Below are 8,292 nucleotides of genomic sequence, written 5' to 3' on the forward strand. Positions count from 1 at the left end.
GGTTAAAGCATATACAGGTTACGACTAACAGCTCAGCTAGTATCGTAAAAGTTTTTGATTATTATTTCCTTGTCTTAATTCTCAGGGACTGATGAGAAATTAACTCTCTTGTTTACGTTGAGAAAAGAAGGAAGTGAAAAAAAAATTGTTTCAAAAGCAAATACTGATCCCGTCATCCCCTCACCAACCCCTGAGACTCTATGGATACAAGATTTATTTCCATTAGAAATTTTCCTTTATATATGTTTATATGTAAATCTATATATATATATATATATATATATATATATATATATATATATATATATATATATATATATATATATATATATATATATATATATATATATATATACATATACATATACATATTATATAAATATATATTCGACCTTTCGATTTGGAATGTATTAAGATGCAATGACTGGGTTTTGCAAACCCTCATGAGTGCATCCTTTGTATTTCATTGCATTGTTTACCTTGCCATTCTTTGCTTTTCCAATGACAATCTGACAAGGAATCCAACAGGGTACAATGAATTTATTCCATAAGTGCAATTACTGGTGTTCCATTCTTGTAAAACTTGGAACGCGTGAATCTAGAGAGATGAAGTCTAGGATTTCCTTATTTTTAACCTGATGTTTTTTAGGCTGTCAGGGACAAAAAAGAAATAAAACTTATAGATATTCCATAGTGCAGTGACTGAGATGAAGTCTTGAGTTTATTATAAAAAGAAATGGATTGCTAGATACCTAATATGGTAGCGTTGGCATTCTTTGTTTACTGTTGTACAACCATTATTGCACAGTTTTCACATGAGACCCCTTGCGGTGGTAGACTGCCCTTGCATGGTGTACGCAAACTGAAGAAAGCCCAAGTGAATAAAAAGAAATGTGTAAACAATGAATAATAGTGTGCTGTGCAGCCATGTGAATGGAAATCGGTTAATATTTTCATTATATGAGGAAAAATATTTGCCATCCCTGTGACCTGACAAAGGCAGATACAGAAAAGTAATAATAAAAACTCAGTGTATAAAATACTTGTGGAATTATTTTGGTATATAAAAGCACACCAGGTCTCGTTTCGTGTTGTTGTTACGATGAGTGTCAAGACCATCTAATCATCGGCCCGATCCGCTTTCAGAAGTACAATCCGTGACTTGAGTTTGTTCTGAGTGAAGGGAAATCCATGAAGAACGAATCCTCGAAGAATCTGTAACTTGGAAAACAATGGAAAACGATCCGTCTCGGCTCAAATGATGATAATAATACCAGTAATAACAATAATGTTAATATTAATTTGAGAATGGTCTTGTTAATAACCTCCCGTCCTCAACTTGTACAGTTATACAGTCGTTGTAGTGTCTCTCTGTTGCTTATAATAATATATGAGATACAGTATATTGTCTGGAGTTACGTAGTTTGGTTTTTTAGCTTTTAAGACAGAACGGAAGGCACTGTTTCTTTCATGTATAATCTGCAGGTCGAGATGATGCTGGCCAGTGGTGGAATACTTACTTAGGCAGGTGAATTATGATGATCTCCTCTTATTCAAACTCCGCAGCTGCCATGTTCCTTGCAACCTCTTCTCTATTATTGTGTTCGCTACATCCTCCTCCTCCCTCCTCCTCCTCCTCCTCCTCCTCCACTTCTTCATTTTCTTCTCGGTAATCTTGAGCAACATTTGAAGTGACTCTGCCAATCAGTATCACTGGAACTTTTCTTGCCACACTGCTGTGAGATATTATTGTCATTATATAATATATAATTATATATATATATATATATATATATATATATATATATATATATATATATATATATATATATATATATATATATATATATATATATATATATATATATATATATATATATATAAAGTCATTACGCCAACTATAGCCAAGAGTTTTTAGGAATCATATTTATGATTTCTGTTGATATTACTACTGTGATGTGAGTAATATACTTTCAGTGATTTGATACTTTCGTCTCTGACCTGACTTTTTGCGTAATTGTACCTTACCTGTGCTTGTTATGATATCTGACTTCCTTATGTGAGCTTACTCTATCTATGCTGATGATATTATTGTATTTCTTATTGTTATAGCAAAATTTTAGATGTTTCCACGAGTATTATGATTATCAGTCAGTATTATAATTATTATTATTATTATTATTCAGTTATCTATACATCTTTCAATCTAGCAGTATTACCGGTTATTGTAATATATAAATAGACAATAATTATCAGGTCAGCACCGATGACGCTGTGTAAAGAATTAGGATATGTAAGGTAAATATGATGTCTTAGTATAAACATTATATTGATGTGAGTGTGCAATGATATGATATTATTTTTCACAGTCCGTGTTGACATTCTCTACAAGTATTCCTATTACACTGACATATTGTGTAGATCTTCCTCTTCTTTCTTCATCGTATGATATTTCAGAGTGCACGGTATCTCGCATGGTTTCCATTCCATTCTCGCCGAGTGACGTGAGTTTCGATAGGAATTTGTTTTTGGTCTTCCGTATCTTCAGCAAGTGAAAGCAAAATTGCTCCTTTTTATTATGGACTCGCTCATTTGTTGGCATTTCACATTGTGAAGCGTGATAACAGTCTTGTCCTTCCATTCCAGCTGAATAGCACCTCTACATAATTTTGAAAAACACTGGATTGCCAGTAAGCTCATTCAGACACTTTTAAAGTTCTTAGAAGCTGAAGGAGAATTTGTAAGTGCTTCGTGATATATAGTAAGGTATGCTTACCACTGAGACTAACAAAATGTTTATAAGAAAATTCCAAGCCTCAAATCTTGCTCATTTGATTATAATGTAGACAATATTGCTTCAAGATAAGGTAACTCAGCAATGCATTTGAAAATGCGGCAGTGAATTTTTACGAATAATTGACAATGTAGGAAGATATTAGTTGTCTTCGCCATTCCAAGGATTTTCTGCTCTAAATCTCTGCCATTCCATGCTTTCAGAGGAGTCCAAATTCTAGCAATCATATTAGTAAAGCGAATGACGCTTGAAAACAGCCTTATGGAGGCTGGCCATTTTATATATAATATATATTCTTCCAGTGGCCTCAAAATGCCACAGTAATTTACAGCTAAACGAGTGTTCCATTGAATTACGACATTTCTTCCGTGAAGGGCTTTCCAATCTGATATTTAGATCTCCGTCGTAGTTATTGCTAATAGTGAGGTGACATATCAAATAACATTTTACTTTTCAGTCGGTATTAGTATTTGAACATTCGCTAAATTTGATACAGGTTAGGAATTTGCCTTTGCTAGGACGTAAATCTCAGACGTCATTGAACATGCAGCATTTATCAGCAATGCATTTATTGGAAGTTAGAGTCTAGACCACACGCTCCCTGTGCCGAAGAATTCCGTAAAGAATTGCAAGCACTGCTACTGAACATCTTAAAAGACCCTTGGTAATTGTACCATATATAGGGAGTGTTTTATAAAGTTATTAGATAGTTATCTGAAACAACTGTATATTTTATTTATGGAACCGTTATAATTTTCGGGGTAACTGCCAAGGCAAATGAAGAAAAATAAACGTCGTTATATGTTCTTTTTGTGTTTCCAGTAGAGCAGAAAATCATTATGTAAGGTATGAAAATTATTAAAATCATAACAAAATCACACTGATTTGGAAGAAATAACTGGATTCTTGAGATCAGTTTAAGTTTGCAGTGCAAGACTCAAGATATCTTAGGTAACAAAAATTCTGTTGCAGTTTCTTCTATATATATATATATATATATATAAAGATGGATATATTATATATGTATATGTGTATATTACATGTACAATATATATATATATATACATATATACGTGCATAATTAAGGAAGAGGAAGTCAGTAATGACGAACAAATTGATACCAAAATATCTACCATGTGGTGAAACCGCCAGACCAAGTGTACCTGTTAGTCAAAGCTCAAGGCAGATACTTATATTTATATAGCCATTATTCAGAGAACGCCTAATTTTAGTAGTGTATATCTTTAGCGCTGTAAAAATAGAAAAAAAAATAGAAAATACAACATATGAGGTCAGTAGAATTAGAGTAGAAAGAAAAGAGAAGAAGAGTTCTATTTTAGAATGTAAGTGACTCGTGTGCCAAACAGAAATTAACTTTTGATCAGAATATAAAAAAAGGACCATAACACTCCACTTATACAAAATATCTGTAAGACTTTTTTTTTCCAGAGAAATGCAGGGTAATTAGACTTTCCAGTGAGCAGTTAATGCAACTAAAGCATTACCTCTATAGGCTTCTGTTGAGCTTTTATGGCCGTCTCTTCTGCCAGCTTTGCGATAACCGTATTGTTACGGTTGTCTAATAACTTTCCTCCATTTCATCAGAAGTCATAGGAAGTCATAGTCATGCGATTTTCCGCGCGCTTAAAGTAATGTAATATAGTTTTAATCATATCGGCGAAATCTAAACCTAAAAATATATTCAAAGACTAACTTTATTTTAATATATCGTATGCTCTCCTTATATCTGTAACAACTCGTAATAAACATTCCCCGTGCTAAATTGATGGATAAACAACTTTGCTGCGTTTTATGAACAAGGATTAATTTTGCTTGTGAAATGGTCTAGTCTCGTAGGGTTACAAGAACTATCAAAATAGCTAAGAATTAGGACACTTTATTTAAATATCTTCAAGATAATGATAAAGACAAACACTTACATACATAACTTACTTACAGACTATCAAAGATACAACACTTAAGCTTTGGCATTTGACTGTACTTGTAGGTACAGGGTGTGTCATATTTATATAAATTTCAGCTTTTATTTCATCGTTATAAGGTGTACTTAAAAGTAATATATTTATATATATATATATATATATATATATATATATATATATATATATATATATATATATATATATATATATATATTATTATATATATATATATATATAATATATATATATACATATATATATATATTTATATATATGCATACATTTTATATATGTTTATATATATAATATGCACCTGTATTCATGTGTACAGGTGTCTGTGTATGCATAAGTGTTTAGAAAACATTTTCATTTCAAACAGATTATTTTTATCACCCAAAATTTATTTGTACCCAACTGTAATGTATTTCTATTTTCAAAGCCTATAACTGATTTGTATATTTTAAAATTCGATTTCATTTTGAACTTTGATACCTGTATTATAGTTTTATAACCACGCTCATTTACACGAATGTAACGTATGTTGATATACGTTATGTATGCCCTTATATATACGCAAGCACAAGCACACAGATATACTATATACTCACGAATATATTCATAAACAGATGTAACACGTTATGTAGGTTCGCATTATATCAGAAATTATTTCTAATAGCTACTACCTTCCATCAACTTCACAGTAGTCATGACTATTCTCTTTCTTAGTCACGATTTAAACTAAAGTTAATGACCCTATTTTACCGTCTCCATTAACCCTCCTCTTCCCAGAGACACCGTACGTGCCCCTCCCATCCGCCCCCTCCCCCCATCGACCCCGGAAAGTTCATACCCCCACCCACCCAACCCATTCTTCCAGAGAGATCATAATATACTGTACTGCCAAGAAAGAGGTTTTGAGAGAGAGAGAGAGAAAGAGAGAGAAGTTGTTTTAGTTGACTGTTTCTTCTTGCTGGCCCTGACATCGACGCCCAGGAGCCGGTAGTCTCACTGTGTCTTGGTCAATATTCCAATACAGGTTTTTCTTTCGTTTGTCCACAAATATGCCTTGTAAAAACCATTTGGTATTATTGTTATAGTTGTATAAGAGTGGACTCCACCACCGTCATGTTATCGGATCTCCCCCTTTTCAGTGGTGAAAGGGGCGGTCCCATTATGTACTCAACGTATTAAATGCCTTACATCAATGTTACTTAATGTGATTGACACAACATATGGATGTTGTTACGCTAGATGTTGACTATTATTGATGTTGCCTATTCCTCGTGGAACGAAAACATGGCGCCCCCTCCCCCGCTCCCCCCGTCGCCTCATGGGTTATGGTCAGAGGAGGAGGGAGGAGGGAAACGTCTTGGGCGGATCTGGGCGAGTCATATCGGCCTTTTGGAAGATTTCAGATCGATCGTCGTCTGAAATGTAATGTCTTTTCCGTCGTCCAGTGTGTGCGTGCGTGCGTGTGTATGTGTGTTTGGAAGGAGCGAAGGAAGATACGCGCGCGTGTATGTGTGTGTGTGTGTGTGTGTAAGTACACGAAGTGTGAGAAAAATTTCTTCTGAAATCCGATTGTTCTGCGGGTTATGTCGCTTCATTCTGCCTGGTGTCCTTCGTTCGTTCGTCCCCTAAAAGATGTGATCGTTACAAAGGATCTATTTCAGGGAGGTATTGAGGAAAAAAAATTTTTCCCTGCCATTTTATTAGGAAAGAATAAAAACGTCACGTGTGAATGTATTAGAGTGTATTCATGATCCCTGAAATGTATGCTTTAGTGAAAGAGTGCCGTGACCTTTGTTAATCTAATTAATTGTCACGTGACCATTGAGATCATTTCATTCCTCTTGCTTGAGACGCTCGTTTTCAAGTGTCTCTCGAGTTTGGTTATCTCTTAAGGATGATGTTACGATCCGATCGACGGTCGTCATCACACGCGCTGTAGAGCTGGTGTATTCCAAGTATTGATGTAAATTACTGTAAAAAAAAAAATAATAAATAAAACTGATATTGAGTGGACGTTTAGCATAGTTTCTGAAGACTAGCTCAGATCGTTACATATCAGATATATTCAAAAGAGAGAGAGAGAGAAAAGTCAGCATATTTCAAGAAGACTTGGTGGACACGAGCTTATTTAAGTTGATGTCATTTTAGACAAGTAAGTATGCGTGGTGGTTAACATTTGTAAAGCTCTGCAACCATTCGAATCATTTGTCAGTCATAATTTCCAGGCGATCACAAGCAAGCAATCGGTGGTACTTGATGTAACTCTCATGCTTGTGTGTCGTTCCACTGTACTTGATGAGTGTTTATAATTGCATGTATCTGAGGATTTTATTTTTTTTTTTGTAAATGCTCAAAATGGTCATCCAGTGGATTGGACTGCCGCTCCACTGGATGCCGAAGACGATTGGATTTTTCCTTTTTACTTATCTTCATTTTTGTGACAAATATTAGTCTGTCTATAGTGTATGTATGTCTGTCTCCTCCTGTTATGGTGATTATTATGAATGATCTCCAAATTGGTCATATGGTCCCATTGCATGTGCTGTATTTCACTACAGTTTACTTGTGCTCATGTTGTAAAAACTAAGGAAAACCAAACCTTAACTAGGGGTGCCATAAAAGTGAATTTTGAATGATCCTAAGTTAAAAGTACACTATTCTACATGTTTGTACAATCCCACGTGTGTGTACAAATAAAAAGCTATATTGAATGCGCTGAAAACTTGTGTGTACAATTCAGAGGTGCACATGATCGAGTACACGTACCCAATGATCACGTACGCGTACTGTACGATCGTGTTCACGTACCACATGATTGTGTACGTGTAACCATTACGTTCGTGTATACATGCCACATGATTACGTCTACGGACTGCACAATTGTCAGATTGTACTTACAATCATGTCCGTGTACTTCAAGTTTGTGTATGCGTGGCACGTTATCATGTCGTGCATACCGCACAGTCATGTCTGTGTACCATTCCCAATTTGTGCAGGCGGGTAAGTGTGAAGGAGCTGAGCTTATTTTGTTCATACCACAAGACAGGGTATGCTGTATATTTCTATCGTGAATTTGGAAATAAATATTTATTATGTATTAAACAGACTTTCATTCCAGTCCTTCGTCAGGGTTTTTTTTTATTTTCAATATATGAAGCATGTCTTTCGTCTCTGAATCATGTATCAGTGGTTTCATCTAATTCCCAAAAAGTATATTCATGCTTCTAAATGTTCAAAGAACTCTTCCATGTTCGCAGTAGCTTCATCTTCATGTGCCATCTAGTGGTCGAAAATAAAAACAATCAAAAGATCTAACGACCACATAATTATAAGATTGATTCAGCCCGTGAGACTGTGATGGAATGCAGTCGTTAAAGGGGAGAATATAGCATTGTGTAAGGTACAGAGGAAATAATCTGTAATAATCCTGACCATGGCAGTACTCAAAGAGACCTTGGAGTACAATATAGCAAAGGAGAGGCATAGGTCTGTCACTTCCTCTACTTGAAGATCGTTGTTGGTAACAGGACTAACAAACAAACA

Source organism: Macrobrachium rosenbergii, chromosome 23, assembly GCF_040412425.1.
Source record: "Macrobrachium rosenbergii isolate ZJJX-2024 chromosome 23, ASM4041242v1, whole genome shotgun sequence".
NCBI classification, from domain to species: domain Eukaryota; kingdom Metazoa; phylum Arthropoda; class Malacostraca; order Decapoda; family Palaemonidae; genus Macrobrachium; species Macrobrachium rosenbergii.